This window comes from Myotis davidii, unplaced genomic scaffold (genome assembly GCF_000327345.1).
Source record: "Myotis davidii unplaced genomic scaffold, ASM32734v1 scaffold967, whole genome shotgun sequence".
In the NCBI taxonomy this organism is placed as follows: domain Eukaryota; kingdom Metazoa; phylum Chordata; class Mammalia; order Chiroptera; family Vespertilionidae; genus Myotis; species Myotis davidii.
In genome coordinates, this window is record NW_006383014.1 from 3,077,042 (window position 1) to 3,094,589 (window position 17,548).

General features: G+C 39.4%; 1 protein-coding gene across 1 annotated transcript in view; it reads right to left on the reverse strand.

Annotated features, from left to right (window-relative positions):
- The window catches only part of TET2 (tet methylcytosine dioxygenase 2), a 117,469-nt gene extending 99,927 nt beyond the window's left edge, over positions 1 to 17,542 (reverse strand). The window contains exon 1 of the mRNA XM_015558090.1: positions 17,345 to 17,542. The gene's annotated coding sequence lies outside the window, so the exon portion shown is untranslated. The remainder of the gene's footprint in view (positions 1 to 17,344) is intronic.
- Positions 17,543 to 17,548: the final 6 nt, after the last annotated feature.

Sequence of the window (17,548 nt, forward strand, 5' to 3'; positions counted from 1 at the left end):
CTGATCAAGCCCACAACCCAGGCATGTGCCCTTGAATGGAATCGAACCCAGGACCCTTCAGTCCACAGGCTGATGCTCTATCCACTGAGCCAAACCAGCTCTGGCACACGAGATAAGTTTTAATAGCTGTTCCAATTTTAAAGATGAAGAAGCAGATTCAGAGAGGTGAAAGCTACTATGTTGAGTAAGAACATGCACAACTTATACAAAGGAAAGTTAAGATTCAAAACTAGATCTCCCTAGAAGCAGATTTTGATCCTTTAGAAATGAGGAGGCAATATGGATTCCTTTGGGGGGGGGTGGGTGGGAGGAGGATATGGCAAAAAGCAGAAATAACCTAAAAGAGGATGGGAAAGGAAGGTCATACAGGTAAGAACATAAAGGAGGAAGAAGCTAGTCACAACAAAGTGAAGCAAAAAAGAATGGGTGAGGGAAGCAGAAATGAAAGGGGGCAAGGCAAATGAACACAGTAAAATATTTTATAGTAAAATTTGCAAATAGAGGGCAAAGATAATTCAAAATGAATAGGAAAGTTATTTAACCCTATGTCCTAATTTCTTTGTCAGTAATATGGGGATAATAATACTACCAACAAAAATAGAGATGATGTGAGAATTAAATCAGATAATTTCTGGAAAGTGCCTACCATGGTGCTTACCACAATGTATTCAATATTGGCCATTATTAGTGTGATAAATATCCTAGTATGCAATTTGAAGCAATTGTCTTTCCCTTCCCAAACCTCCACTTTTGCATTTGTAAATGCAACAGTTAAGTTAGAATCTCTAAAGTCCTTTCCAGCTGATAACAACATATGATTTTATGTTTGAAAATGTACTACATTTTTGCAATTCTGATGAATGATTTACTGAAATGTTGAAGTAAAGGTAGTGGGAATCCAGATAGCAATATCTTATAAGTAGTTGGAAACAGCTCTACTTTACATAGCAAAACGTTCAAAATACATTCAAACACAAATATATAGGCACACAGAATTAAAAACACAGTTGTTGTGTTTTTTTTTTAAAGCTGTTAAAATTCAAAGGATGGTGAATGAAAAGTCCCTGATAATAAGGGGTTCCCCCCTATACTGTTGCAGATATAGATCTTAAACAGATTGTAATGTTAAGCAAAGTAGTTCTATACCAATATTCAGTAATTTTGGAAATCATTTCTATATGTAATAGGAATACCACACTTTCAAAAACAAAACAACTAATGGGTGAGAAACAATTTTAAAACAAGAGAAAATGGCAGCTTTAACTCCCAATTGTGTTTCCATGCAGGTATGTGGTAACTTTATGAGAGATGGTTAAGCTGCCATAACTTCTAAAAGAGTCTGAGTCAGCTCAGTTATGAAAGAGGGTGAGACTCTTAAGAGCTTCATCACCTCCAGCCCTTGGATACTAAAGCACTTACTCACTCATCCCAGTTCAATGCTACTATTTTAAGTTCAAATTAGAAAGCTTCTTTCTGGTGGTAATGATAGCTTAAAATAAACAATGTGGGATGTTGGGGGAAAGCCTCCTTTAAGCATGCCCCATGCTTCTCCCTTCCATCCCCAGTCAAGTTTCACTACAATCAGTGCTTCCTTATTCTGTATCAGAATTCATAATCCAGGCCATTCAACAGTTTATGAGCTGCAGACCACTCCTTCCACACCTCCCTCCATTGTTACATCACTGCTGTTCAGAATTCTGGAACAGTGTGTATGAACATTAGAGCCATGTGCTTGACCACATCGGAAGGCGTCAGGATGACCTGGGACTCCTAGGCAAGAGGGAGCACCCTGGCGCCAATCGTCACATCACCAAGACAGCTGTTTATTTTCATGTCTGAGCTCCTATTCAATTCCTCAGCTATCTTCTAAAAGAACTGTATAAAAGCAGTCAATACAAAGAACCCTGAGGATTTTGTACAACTTCATGATATTTGAAAAAATGCATGACATCAATATCTTTTCATTTTATAGTCACTGACAGAGACTTTGACTATAGCTTATTTAATTAACTATTTCTACTAAGAACTCATGTATAAAAAAAGTCCAGAATCAACACATACAATCAGCAATAATTGAAAAAGGATAAACAGCCTAAAGCAGTGGTTCTCAACCTTCTGGCCCTTTAAATACAGTTCCTCATGTTGTAACCCAACCATAAAATTATTTTCGTTGCTACTTCATAACTGTAATGTTGCTACTGTTATGAATCGTAATGTAAATATCTGATATGCAGGATGGTCTTAGGCGACCCCTGTGAAAGGGTCGTTTGACCACCAAAGGGGTCGCGACCCACAGGTTGAGAACCACTGGCCTAAAACATCCATGTTGCATCTTGTATGTATATTTCGCATTCATTCTACACTCGATATTTTAGAATACAGAAACAATTCCCACTAAGTCTCATCTTCATAAGGATAGTCCATCCATTGAATAAATCAATTTTTATTGCATGTTTGACACTTCAAGTGAAACTATAGTCAAATGAAAGTGATATTTAAAACCATTTCTTAGAAATGTGTTAACTTAATCGTCTTTGTCAAATTCTGACTACTTTTGGCTTATAACCACATTTAACTTATTACCCAACAAAGGTATAAGAAGAAGAAAAAATATTAATGTTCCAATATGGGATAGATGATTTTTGTGAAAGCAAGAGGCTTCAGACATAGCCTTGCTTAGGGTAGAAAAGTTTACTCAAGAAATCTCACACAGACTTTGACTATTTGGGCCTCGGGTGATTAAGATAAATGTCATCTTCCAAGCAAAATAATGAAAAGCAAGCAAATAAAACAAGCCAATGAAAAGAATCTTTTTAAGTCTATAATCTATTTCCAACATATCTTAATTCAATGTATCAGAAGTATACAGTATCTTATAACTGATAAACACTAAATAAGTCATATTTTTTTTCAAATCTATAAGGAATCTTTACTCAGCAACAGAAATAAAAAATGTCCGTCCTTCGATTTCATTGTGTAGTTAAATGGTTCTTTTGGTAATTTCTTTCAAATGAGAACACACTCTGATGTTAAATTTATTTAAAGAAATGTAATATTTAAAGTTGATTTCTAAGCTTCACATGTGAATTATAGATTTGGACAAATAATCTCTAAATTATTACAGATCTAAATTTCTCTTATACTAAACACTACTTAAAACAAAATAAATGTGTTGCTTGGTTTATCTCTTAGAAGAAAGGAACTTTCATTTTTAAAAGTTGAATTTACTTCCTTTATAGTATCACTTTTCAAAGATTCTGATCTTTCCTCTTTTGAGAAAGGCAGTATAATTTTAAAAATGTATATATTCTGACAGGGTCATGAACCAAAGGTGCCTAGGTTGGGAATCGCCCATCCAATAACCAGTTTTTCTACCAAAGCCCCTTCATATAGAGTTGATTTTTTTTTTTTTTAACTCCTGCAGCCAGCTATGCCAAACTTGGCTCTGGCAGGGTCATGAAAGAAGAGTTCAACTAAGCCAGCTCTTTCCTCAACTACAGTTTATTTTTCAATGATTTAATTTGAATTCTTTGTTAGACAAGAAGGGTTCTATCTGTGAATAATCAATTATGACACCCATCTAATATGCCATAAAATAGAACTCAAAATTTTCTCATATTTTAAATATTCCAACCAGTCACCTTATAATGTACAATGAAAAGTACCAGGAAACATATACCAAATACACAGGATTAGACATTTAAATTCTTGGTGTTTTTTAACTCAAGACTTTCTTTTTATTGATAGACATAAATGAAAAACTCCTAAAATCAATCTAAGGGAAGGAAAAACAATTCCCTACGTATGGACACCTAAAAAATAAATAAATGAATGAATAATAAATCAGTCAATCTTTTTTAAACTCCAAGTCTTGATGTGAAATTAACAATGGAGGGGATTTGGAGATGTGGTGATGAGGAATTGAAAAAGGGGAAGGGAGGGGGGAAGGTGGGCGGAGGGCGATCAAATGATCCTTTCCTTGCGTGTTCTGTGGTCAGAGTGTCTAGCTCAGCAAGTCAGATTATGAATTTTCTTGCATCTGAAGATACTTATAAACATGAAAGTACACTTTTTAGAGAAGGCTTTGTGAGACTGGGCGGCAGGCAAGTTCACACAGTCACAGAGGCACCGTAATTGCAACCAGAACTAAGGTACAATCTGCCCACATTTTCCAAAATCACACAAAAAAAGTTTGGCATAGCTGGCTGCAGGAGTTAAAGGAAAAAAAAAAGATCAGCCTTTGAGGCTTTGGTAGAAAAACTGGTTATTGGATGGGTGAATCCTGACCGAGACACCTTGATCTTTGGTTCATGACCCTGTCAGAGCCAGACAAGGGCTCCCGGACTATGAATCAAACTGTTTGACTCCTCTGCCCACAGAGACACAAAGCCCTGTACTCTCTCAGCTGTTACATAAGAGCCTCTGGAATTCTAGGATGGTGTTTGTAAATAGCGCTGCCATGCTCTGCGCACCCACGTGTCAATGCTGATGTGACCGCATGTAATCAGAAGGCGAGAAAAAAAATCAAGCAGCTCCAAAGAGAAACCTCTCATTTCTCACTCTAATTTTATGAACTACCAGACCCTTTATTTGCAGCAATGATTTCTTGTTCTGTTATGAAGTATACAGTAAAACAAACAAAAAGCTAATAATTATCCAAACCAATTAGGGAGTGTCTAAAAGCAATCCTTCTCATGCAAAAATCATGAAAGTTTATAAAATTGCTGAATTTTATAGCCAGTGGCAAATATAAAAATTCTATAACTTCAAAGTAAGAGACTTCAAACAAAAATGGAAGAAGTGCTGAAAGAACAAACAGATTTAAAAGGTAAATTAATAGGAACAAGACTGTCTATTAGGGTGTGATATCATTGCATTATTTTCAGGTTCTGGTGCTTTACTGTGAAAGCAGCACAACTAATAATTAAGGCAATTTTAATGGGCGCCCTCGTTTCTTAATGCAGACAGGGGAAAAAACATGAGGAAAATAACTCACTGATAGGTCATGTTGTACGCTCTGCTCACTATCATTACTTAAGCCCATTTTCTTCTATATTGCAAGACAAAAAACAAATATATACCAATTTGAGGAAACTATAATAAAAAAAAACCATCTTGAGAGTTGAGTGAATAGTCCCCATTAAAGTACTATATAAAGTATAGTATAATCTGGACATAGAAACTAAATTTAATATTCTATCTGCCGGGAGCCGGTCCATCCTTGCTGTTTCAAGGGACCTGGCATATATGGCATACTGTTCTTAATATATTTGCTCACCTTCTTGGCACTATGTGTTTTAACCAAGGTCACCTCTCCGAGAAAGGTAGTTTCCCCAGGTAGAGATTTCCCCCTGAAGTTAGGGAGGGAATGAAACCCCTTCACTAAGTGCCAGGCGGGTAATTAATCTCTTTAACTATGAACAATCACGCATAAGGTACATAATCTTTACTCCCTGGAATGGAGATAAGAAACGCCCTAACCTTTGGCTACAGAACCTGGCTGGAGGACCTGGAGAACGTGGCTGGAGAACCTAGCAAGAGAACATGGACACAGAACTTGGCTGGAGATTGTGGCTAGAGATCCTGGCAAGGCTGCTGATCAACTGAATGCTGTCTCCATGTCATTCCTTCTTTGCCGACTCCGTCCACACCTTTGGGGACCCCTGGACCCGCTGGGGTTGGACCCCAGCATTCTATCAAGAAATTAAGTGACTTGGTAAGGCAGTTTATAGCAACAGCTAATTAGACATGACAACAGTAATTAAAATTATCATTACTTTGCTGCATCCATGAAACTATGACATTCTCTAAGTAATAAAAGTAGCAAATAAAAATATCAATACTATGTATGGCATACCTGAATGGGAGATCTCTTCTGTCTGTGCCTGATCACAGACGATTCTGCTTTCTAATGAGAGTAGTCCACTGGCAAAAATTCACAGCCATGTAGTTTTCTTTTGAATATATTGTGTTATAGAATCGTAAGAAGCCAGAACAAGTGGAATCGGGAAACTAAGACAAGACAGCTAAACAGCAGTTTGCAGCCACCTAGTAAATCCTAGAGTAAATGGTTTGCACCCTTGCTGGTTTGGCTCAGTGGACAGAGCGTTGGCCTGCAGACTGAAGGTACAGGGTTCGATTCTGGTCGGGGGCACATGCCTGGGTTGCGGGCTTAATCCCTGATCAGGTGGGAGGCAGTCAATCAATGATTCTCTCTCATAATTGACGTTTCTATCTTTCTCTCTCCTTCCCTCTCCCTTCCTCTCTGAAATCAATAAAAATAAAAAGCCAACATTTGAAAAGTCGACATACGTGGAACCATTTTAAAACAAAGCCAGAGCAGCTATTCTAGAAGTGACTTGCATGTCTTGAGCCTTTCCAATATTTGAGCTGGGCAAAATAGCCTACGGACAGGGCCAAACCAACATTGTCTTGCAAACAACTGTTTGCAAAGAGAATAGAAAAGCAGACATCCTGACCACAAGGACTGATGATTATAGACTGTCTTTTGGAAGTATATATATATTAAATGGTTTGCACTGCTTCCCAACCAGAGGGTAAATAGCTTAAATCTCCATACTCAGACAGATAACAGAAATACAATTAAGTGCCATTTGACAACCATACCCAAACACAGACAAATAAAAAGACTAAACATCATCATGGTACATCAGCATAAAGCTGATGAATATTCTATTAATCCGCCCCTAAGACCTCCCCTAAACACCCAAAATGAAGGTCCAAATAGACACTTTCTCCAGGGAGCATGCCTGTACCATTCCCTTCCTCCTCATCTTCCCCCACAGGCACATGTCCCCTAACCTCTAAGGCACCCCATGACACTTGCAACCAGGGGAGCCATAATGGACAGCAGCAGCTCATCTCGGGCTCACCCTCTGAACTTACCACCAAGGCCCCCTATTCTCTGACTTCCCTGTGTGCCAAAGCAGCCCAGCCTAAGTATATTTTTTGCTGTGGTCAATAAATTCTTGCTTTTTTACACTTTGTCTCTTGATTGAAATCTTTTTTTTCCAGAAGACAAGAACGGAGGTCTCCTCCTCTCACCGGTAACAATTGTATCTTCTGTAGTAATTATTTATAAAGAATAAAGCCAGAAATATACACAACAAATCAAAATATTCCATTTTCTATATATCTAATTTGTTTTAAAAAATTATAATTTTAGAAGAGCATTTAAAAAGCAAGATGGAGTACCACACTCAAAGCCAGTGAACTCCTTGTTGAATATTGTGGAGATACTTGTATAAAAACTTATTGTCAGCCCAGCTATGTGTGGCTCCACGCTGAGCGACAACCCAACGACCAAAGATCACCAGTTCAATTCTCTCTCATCACTGATGTTTCTATTTCTCTCTCCTCCTCCTTTCCTCTCTGAAATAAATAAAAATATGTTTTTTTTAAAAAAAACACCTATTGCCAGCTGAGGTTGTTCACAAAATGTTAAAAGAAACAAGAATGGGTAAATACAAGTAAGCTGTTCATTTCTCCCATAAGGAGAACCAGACCTATATTCTACCTACTGCTTTCCATAATAATCAGTATGTCAACTTCTTGATGGGTTAGAGGTTCTAACATGAGTGTCTATGCCTGTCACGAATATATAACAAATCTACAAGTAAGTGTCATAATCATACTCTTAAAAAAGTCAAATTCTGGGTCATTTCCACAGCCCTTCCCTGAAAAATGATCACAGCAATTGTATGAAGCCAAGACATTTCCTTGAGTAGAATAGCATGCATGCATTATTAAAGTGAGATGCTTCCGTATCATTGAATCTCCCCTACTGCCGGGGTCCAACCCCAGCAGGTCCAGGGGTCCCCAAAGGTGTGGAATGAGTCGGCGAAGAAGGAATTACATGGAGACAGCATTCAGATCATCATCATAGCGAGGTTCTCTAGCCAGGTTCTATGTCTAGGTTCTTCAGCCAAGTTCTGTAGCCAGGTTCTGTCTAGGATCTCCAGCTAGGTTCTCCAGCCAGGTTCGGTCACCAGGTTCTGTAGCCAGGTTCTATAGCTGGGTTCTGTCACCAGGTTCTAGTCAGGTTCTCTTGCCATGTTCTATCCAGGTTCTGTAGCCAGGTTCTGTCTCTAGGTTTTGTCCAGGTTATCCAGCCAGGTTCCCCAGACAGGTTCTATCGCCAGGTTCTGTCCAGGATCTTTTGCCATGTTCTCTCGCTAGGTTCTGTCTCTAGGTTCTGTGTCTTGTCTTGTTACAACTGTATTATACCAGTTGATTCCAATTCTATCAATCTCTATTCCAAAGGTTAGGGCGTTTCTTATCTCCATTCCAGGGAGTAAAGATTATGTAGCTTAAGCGTGATTGTTCATACCCACCGGGCACTTAGTTAAGGGGTTTTATTCCCTCCCTAGCTTCAGGGGAAAATCCCTACCTGGGGAAACAACCTTTCTCAGAGAGGTGACCTTGGTTAAAACACATAGCGCCAAGAAGGTGAGCAAACATATTAAGAAGAGTATGCCATATACGCTAGGTCCCTTGAAACATATGCTGTGCAGATGTTCCTTCCCTGCAGCGACTGTGTCAAGCAGCAAGGATGGACCAGCTCCTAGCACCCCACCTCAGTTATCACTCATGGCCCCAAGCTATGGGACCCAATTGGTAGCAATCCAACATTCTCATCAGAAAAAGGGAGATAAGCATTGCTCAACAAGAAGAATGTCTGGTATCTAGAATAACATAAAGTTAGAAATTCAAAAAACCAACCCTGAGTAATTCACCCTGTGTCCTAATTTCAGAGGCACTAGTCCTAAAAATCTGTACTCATTTTAGCATTAATAAATCTGTAATAATAATAATAAATAATTCGCAAAAAAAAGTCTGAAAAATTGTTGGTGTTTGTAAAGACTATGGCCACATGTAGCAACCATGGAGAGCATCAACATTCTGACCCCTTTTAAAAAAATATATTTTTATTGATTTCAGAGAGGAAGGAAGAGGGAGAGAAGCAACAATGAGATATAGAAACATCAGCATAACCAACAGACACAGACACGGGGGCAGTGGGGACTTGTCTAAGGTGGAGATTGGCTAAGGGGAGGAGGTCAACTGGGGAAAAAGGAGTCATGCAAAGCTTTAGACAATAAGAAAAAAAGAAAGAAACATCAACGAGAGAATCATTGAACGGCTGCCTCCTGCACGCCCCCTACTGGGGGCCGAGTAGGCAATCTAGGCAAGTGCCCTGACCAGAAATCAAACCTTAACCTCCTGGTTCATATCACTGAGCCTGGACGGCTGGTCTGACCCTAACTTTTTCTTACTTAGTCTTGACATCGCAAAGACTGCTGCAGAGCAATTTCTTTCTCAACCCTATTTTACATCTATAATGTACTACAGTACCACTACACAGAAAGAAAATTCTTTGCTTAAACCAAATAAAATATTTTGTCGTTTAATTTAAAAAGTGGATAGATGAGAGTAAGTGGAGATATAAACAGTTAAGATCAAAATTTAGAAGTCAGCTCTATGTATCTTCCAGTGCCCTTCTGTTTTCGCATAGACAAGAAATGTTAATGCCAAAAAAAAAAAAATCATCGCCTGTGGGGAGCCGGCACGGCCATGGCATACTCAGCCCCAGGCGCCTTATGTGCCATGCCAGCTCAGCCTGGTTGGGGGTGGTGAAAGGCTCAGAAAAGTTAGACATGAGAATGAAAGCTGGGTCTCGGAGGGACGCTGCCCCTCTGATGGACAGCGCCCACAAGCCGTGTCTTTCTTTTATAGCAGATGCCACGAGGCAAGGTAGGGGCGTGATCACGTTGTTTACAGCATTCTCGTGAGTCTCAACCCTACTCAACTACATGCACCTAAACTCTATCACAAGGCATGTGGGGCTATGTGTTTGGCCCATAGGTTCAAGCTTACAACCACAGCCGTTGGCTATAATTGTGCTGGGAGGGCCCTGCCCTCCAGCTGGGACTTGCACGTGGCAATGAGAGGACCCTGCCCTTTCATTAGTCTGAGGCTTAAACCTGGCCAAAACACTGTAACCGTGCCCCACAATCGCCCTAACTGGTTTGGCTCAGTGGATAGAGCGTCAGCCTGCAGACTGAAGGGTCCCAGGTTCGATTCCAGTCGAGGGCATGTACCTTGGTTGCAGGATGCAGCTGATCGATGTTTCTCTTTCATCAATGTTTCTAACTCTCTATCCCTCTCCCTTCTATATATATATATATGTATATATATATATAATTTTATATATATATATAATTTTTTTTTAAAGAATGGCAACTTTTATAGACATTCCTTTCAACATTTGGATTATATCCCCTGAATTAATTGGAAAATTCCTAAGTAATTGAATATATTTGAGAAAGGTTCTTGCAATTATATATTAAGCCCTGTTCCCCTAGTCACCTAATCTATCACCTGTCAAATGAATCATCTCAGAGAAATCCTAAAGGCTCCTATTTGCCACTAAACACAATGGTAAACTATTGTGTAATTAGGTATCCTTCTCATTCATCAGAGAAAGGCAACTACTTAGAGCTGACCAGCATCCTATTTCTAGAATAATATGCTTAGCCTCATAGAGTTACATTCAAACTACCTACATTTCTTTGCATGAGACATGAGATACTTTCTGAAAGCCACATATCTTGTCAATGGTATGCATTTATATAACTTTATTGATATCATTAAAATAAAGTTCACTTTTAAAATGGACAGTACAGTTTTTAGAGTTGTGCAATCAATACTATCTAGTTATAGAACACTTCATCACCCCTAAAAGAAACCCCTTATTAATTAGTAGTCAGTCCTCCTTTCCCCTATTCCAAGCCCCTAGCAATGACTAATCTACCTTTGCTCTCTTTAAATTTGCCTATTTTGGATATTTCATATCAGTGGAATCATACTATATGTGGCCTTTTCTTACTTCTTTCAAGGTTCACCTATGTTATGGCATATATCAGGAGTTCATTCCTTTTTATTGCTTAATCATATCCCATTGGGTGAATATACCAGAGTTTAAGTATTTATGAGTTGATGGGCAATAATTTTTGATAATTATTAATATTGCTATTATGAATATTCAAATAGAAGTTTTTGCATAGACAACTATATGCATTTTAAGTCTTCTTTTATGACTTTCCCTATGTAGCCAACATTATAGCTACACTTTTATTACTAATAATAATGAGGTAGTATTGCACAGTGAATAAAAAACTGAGTTCTAGAGACAGGCTGCCTAAAATAAAATCTTAGCTAAGCCATCTACTGGCTGTAAGAACTTGGGCAAGTTATTTAACCTAATTGTGCTTCAGTTTTCTCATCTGGGACAGGGATAATACTAACACCTATCTCTAGATTTGTGATGAGACTCAAATAATATAACTTATACTATCATAAATCATTAACACAACTTAAAATATTCTGAACACAAAGACATTTTATGCAAAAAAAAAAAAACCCATTTCAGCAAACAAACATATTCTGAGCACATTTTGATAAGGCATGGTAGCACAATCACATAACTGATGGAACAGATCCGTGTTAAACTTTTCCTGTTTCAGGAAAAAAAGTTTAAAAACATCTGACCATGTGGTAAAATGGTATAGAAATAATATACGCATACACACATGTACAAGTTAAAGCTGGGGAAATCAGAATAAGATTGGGAGACTATATCAATGTCAGTATCCTGGTAGTGATATTATAGTACAGTTCTGCAAAATGTTATCACTGGGAGAAATTAAAGCGGAAAGCACATGCCCAATTAGTATTATTCCATACAATTCCATATGAATCTACAAATATCTCAATAAAAAATGTAAGTAAGAATATGTAATCCCAATATTAATTTACTAAAAGTCATTAAACTCTATGCAGACAGTGGATGAATTTTATGAGACAATCGCCATAACCTTTAGAAGTTATAGTTAGGGAAAAAGCACCATCATTACTACCATTATCACCATTACACATTTTCTAATTAAATAATATTATTTTTTTGCTGGTTCTATGTCATTCATTAAATTTTCCCCCCAGTATTTATTGAGATGCAATAGATATATAACGTTGTGTAAGTTTAAGGTGTACCCTATAATGATTTGATATATATATTAGAAGCCGGATCCATGAAATTCATGCAAGGGGCTCAGCCCTCGCAGCCCAGCTGCCGAGCACCCCCTTGGCCCTGTGGCCCTGCGTCCCCACCCACTGGTCGTTCCAGAAGGTCATTCCACCAACCGGTCTAATTAGCATATTAGCTCTTTATTATATAGGACATATATATGAAAATGATTACCACAATAAAGTTAGTTAATATACAGTGGGGCCTTGACTTACGAGTTTAATTCATTCCGAGACCGAGCTCGTTAAGGAGCTAGTTAACTCAAATTACTCTGTCAACTCAATGCAAAAAATTGGCCAAGAGACAGCTGGTATCTCAAAAAACTCGTTAGTCGGGACACTTGTAAGTCAAGGCCCCACTGTATCCATCACCTCACAGTTACAATTTGTGTGCATGTGTATGGTGAGAGCTTTTTAAGATCTACTCTCTTGGCAAGTTTTAAATATACAATACTGTATTGTTAACTATAGTGACCATGCTATACATTACACCCCAGAACCTATTCATCTTACAAATGGAAGTTTGTACTCTTTGACCACCTTTATGCCACTCCCCACTCCCCTCCCATTCATTAAGTCTTGACTGAGTAGGATACCACTAGGTTCTATTAGGAAATAAAAAGACACAGAAGTCAGATCTAATACTCTATCTCAATAGATACAAATCTAATTTAAAAGCAACACTTATAGTATTTTTAGTGAAGCAGCCAGTTCACTGTATTTCCTAACCTGTCCTTCAAAAACACTTCATCCCAATTTATTCATCTCTTACTTGAATTTTCAGATTATTTTGAGCTAAATTTCAAGTCAGTTTGATAACAACCCTTAGTAAGTATAAAATACTGAGTTCTAAATTCTTAGGACTGCAGATAAGTTGATATCACTGAATTTATTTTTAAACAAAATATTGAAAACCCTTCTACTATCTATTTCTACTTCTTAAAGCCTGGCACATTTAACTGAATTTCGTGAAAATGAAAAAGCATACATCAAAGCTGATAAAATTTTCTATTTTAGAATAGGCAACCAAAATTCAGTTTATGGGAAAAGATTATATATCTATTTTAAGTCAGTGATTTTCAGCAATGTACAATGTAGGATCAGAATAATGCTAGACATAAGTACATAGATACAATTATTTCTGGCTTGTAGTTACAATGATTCAAGTGCTCACTTCACCCTCTCCCCTTCTGGAAGTCTTCTCTCCTACAATACACCAAACCAACAAAGGTTCTGGATAACCTCCTGAAACAATGTCACAGTATTCACTGAGCTTCTGCCCTGAGTCAAAATAGAAATGGGAGATACAGACCAAGGAAATGCTGTATATTTCGCAAAAGCATTTGTGGTTGTGTTCTTCAACAAAGTTTCCAAGATAACCACCAGCTCCACTTGGCAACCTGAGTCTCCCACAGTTAAGACTCCCATTATAAAGTTGGCGTGTGAGATAGTTTCCTGCTACTGGCTTTGGTGCAATTACTACTCTTAAGAACTAATGTGCAATGGCGGCATAATAGTTGAGAAAAATGTTATTTTGATGAGCCAACCAACCAATCAACCCACCCTGTCTGCTGCCCAGAGTTTTAGCCTGTCCTCCTGATAGGAAACAATTACAGTACAACAATCTATATGGTTGTTTATAAAACAAAGAAAACCCCCTCTAGTAATTTGAGATGCCAGGTAAGACGATTAAATTCTATTAATCAGCAACAGTTGAACTTGTAGTAGAAACAATTAGAGCATAAAAAAGCAGAACTAATATTTCTAAGTACTGGCCATTCTAGAATGTCAAACATCTATTGCTTTTGAAGACATTTCATTTCAAGGTAATTTCATAAGAACTCATAAGAATTTACCAATTTGGATTTGGGGCAGGAAGCAAAATAGAGTTCCTGCCTAAGGTGTGTCTGTGAATGAATCATAAGAAGGGCTTTGTAATGAGGTCAGCAAGTTAGGAAATACATTTCAATGGTGACATTTGGCTCACAACATTGTGTATGGGTGGAGCCTTGGAAAGATTGATAGAGAAATTCTAACTTCAGCAAGTGAAACCAAAACACTAACTCCAGTTTTTATTACCTAATACAAGTCCAGAGCCCAAACAGGACTTTGGAAGTCTGTCACAACAAGTCCTCGGCAGGTGCATTTCACTTGTTCAGGAAGTGCTGTTGACCTGCCTATGTCTAGGGCTCAGCCCTTGTGCCACTGCATCAGAATCAGAGCAATCCCTCTGGCTCCTGGCACAGATCCGCACACTGCCAGATCTAATGAAAGCGCTGAGTTTGGTAAATGTGTGAATTTAAACAAAGCAAGGAACATCCCTCATGCTGAGGTAATTTCTCATTAACCATTAGTTCAGTAAAAAGAACTATTGCAATATTGTAGTTTAAGAAAAACTATCTATCTTGTGCTTGTCTGCTATTACTTCCCTAAAATTCAATTACCCAAGACAGTTCTAGCTATGAAATGTTTGATCCAGGTGGTACTAACTCTCACAAACAAGATAAATGAAAAACTGAGATTATGCTTTTTATTGTGTATTTTTCATACTGATTCAAGTAATTTGTCTTTTTTAATAAATGAAAAGGTGGTACTTGTGTTCAGATTGTGAATTATATGCACATCTCCTTATAATCACTGAAGCTCTAATAAAACATTAATTAGCAGCTATTTTCAGCATGCAAATAAGATTCACAAAATAACAAAAAAAGTCTAAATTTGATAATAGAACAAAAAAGCCTTCATGGTCATAATCAAAATTATTAAGCAAAATTAGGTAGTGCTTTTATCAGTGTGAGTGGAAAATACTATATCGGTTATTATTTGAATAGCTTGAAAACAGTATAAACCACAACATTTGAAGAAAAGTCCCCCAAAAGTAGTTAGATGCTAGTCTGTTAGCAGAGGAAATTACAGTGGGGCCTTGACTTACGAGTGTCCCAGCTGTCTCTTGGCAGATTTTTTTGCATTGAGTTGATAGAGTAATTTGAGTTAACGAGCTCCTTAATGAGCTCGGTCTTGGAACAAATTAAACTCGTAAGTCAAGGCCCCACTGTATTTATTTTTAATTCTGAATTGCTGAAATAATTAACCATAGTTTACTCAGCAAACAGTAAGCATGTATGCTAAGTTCCTGTGCTTTTTCTTTAATGTTTTATGAGAAATACCTAGCTGAATGAGCTATTTCTGTTCCACAGAGATGAGTAATACTTCTCCCTTGTTCATGTGAAATAACCTCTAGTATCAGTGATGAAAGTACACTTAACTGCTTTTTCAGAGATCAAAATATAAAGAGTTATAAAGTGAACTACTGAGGACAAATGGTTTTAGAAATCTTATTTATGGAGTAATGTCTATTACTATTGTGCTTTTTCTTCTGTCCATCTTTTAATCATATACATGTCTTATAAACTTAAGCTTGACTTTCCAATCCTTCACCAACACCTCTCTGCTTAATGACACTAAGACGATCAATATTTACTATGTTGAGATTTATATTCTATTTCAAACCTATTACGAAGCACACATACAAACATGTAATAAAAGACTATAACTCCCCACCAGTATTTCAAAGTGTCCATTACAATGCAAATAATGTTTTCATTAGTCAGGTAACAATATTCACAACCTTAAACCAAACGAAATCCCTATCTTCTTCCTTACACATCTCAACTTCCCCTAAGGTACAACCTGACTCTTACCATAGCTCATTTGTGGATGATTATTTTTGGATTTGGACCTGGCATCATTAACCCTGATTGAAGAGGGAAAATTACACTATGTGATTTGAGATTTTACATTCATATATGTATCCAACTCCCTAGACAAACCAATGTAAAAATATGTCACTAAATTTTAAGCCAACAACTGCAAAACAATAACTCTCCTTTCAGCTCCTGCACACTAGATGAAGAGGGTGGGAATCAACTCCATGCAATTAAAAGTCTGTCATGACGGCAACTGCCTGCTAATAACGAACCTTGCCTGGAGTCTAGCCAGGCCACCCTTTTATGTTGCCATAGGTAGAAAACTCTCCATAGAAACTCTGTTAGCTTCATCACACCAGACAAGCAGCCCCAGTGAAAAGATTCAAGATCCGACTCCTGTGTGTGTGTGTGTGTGTGTGTGTGTGTGTGTGTAGGAGGAGGAGGAGGAGAGGAAGAGAAAAGCCCATATAGAAAGGCAGAGAGATAAAAGACCCAAGAACAGAGAGCAGCCCAGAGAAAAAGAGAAATTTGGACGGGACTGTTAAAAAAAAAATCTGCTCTCTACTTCTCCGTTTCTTTGCTGGGATTGGGTTTCGTTTCTTTAGGCGCCCCTGACCTTGCCGTCCTCCAGCTCTGCGCTCCCCCTCCCGGCCGCCCCCTCCCCGGGCCTGCGCCTGCCTTTGTGTCTGCCTGTCACTTACCGGGGAGCCCGGCGCAGCGGAGTCGGGAGGAGCACAAAGCCAGGGCACAGAGCTGCACACGAATTCTCTTACACACATGCCCCGGGCTGCAGGGCACAGCCCCTCGCGGGGCCGGTGTGCCCGGAGAAAGTGGGTCCCGGTCTTGCTGGGGGGACCACAGAAACTATTCTCTCCTCTCTCACTCGGCGCCACTCACAGATCGCGCGGACTTCAGGGGGGAAACAACACCCCGCTTAGCGCACTCCAGTTTCACTCCCTGTGACATTCGCCCGTGCGCCCCCCCACCCAAAAGGGGACACGGGGTGGAAGAGGCGAATGCAAACCCAGACCCGGACCCGGACCCGGAGCGACAGCCGATAAAAGGGTCGAAAACCCCGGTCCGTGTTCTTCCCGGGGTGGGTCGGGATAGACCGGAGGTTCCTCGGACTCACCCGCAGGAAGGGGGGTGGGAGGACTCGAAGGAAAGGTAGTGGCCCCCAAAGCTGAACTCTTTGAGAGAGGAAAGCCAAGAAAAAGCACTTTCCCGGGGCTAAAAGGCCGGGGAAGCGGCTGCTCGGAGTCACAAAGGTAACTTTTCCGGGTCCCGAGCGGCCCAGCCAGGGCAGGAGAGAGGCGAGGACACAGAACTGTAGGTTTAAAGGGGCTGGAGGGGAATTAAAACTATATTTGTCAGCCATGTTGAAGAGGCTCCAGTAATTTGTGAAGCTTCCCTCTTCCCTCTTGGTATTTGCGGGTGACACTGCGGGGCTGGCGCCCCCGGGCCCGGGAGCCCGAGGGAAAGCGAAGCGGGGAGGGCAGGGGGGGTTCGCGGCAAAAGGCAAGCGCTCTGACCTCGTTCTCGTCGCGCAGCCCCGGAGCCAGGCAGCAGTCGCGGTCGGGTCTCCTTTCTAACAAATCCTAAAGGGCAGCCATCTTGCTTCCTTCTGCTCCACTACGAAAGCAGCCTAGCCTCCGCATCAATATTCATAAGGCAGTTTGACGTCTGTTCTCATCACTCGGCGGGGCTGGCGTCTCGGGGCGGCCGCGCCGAGGGGG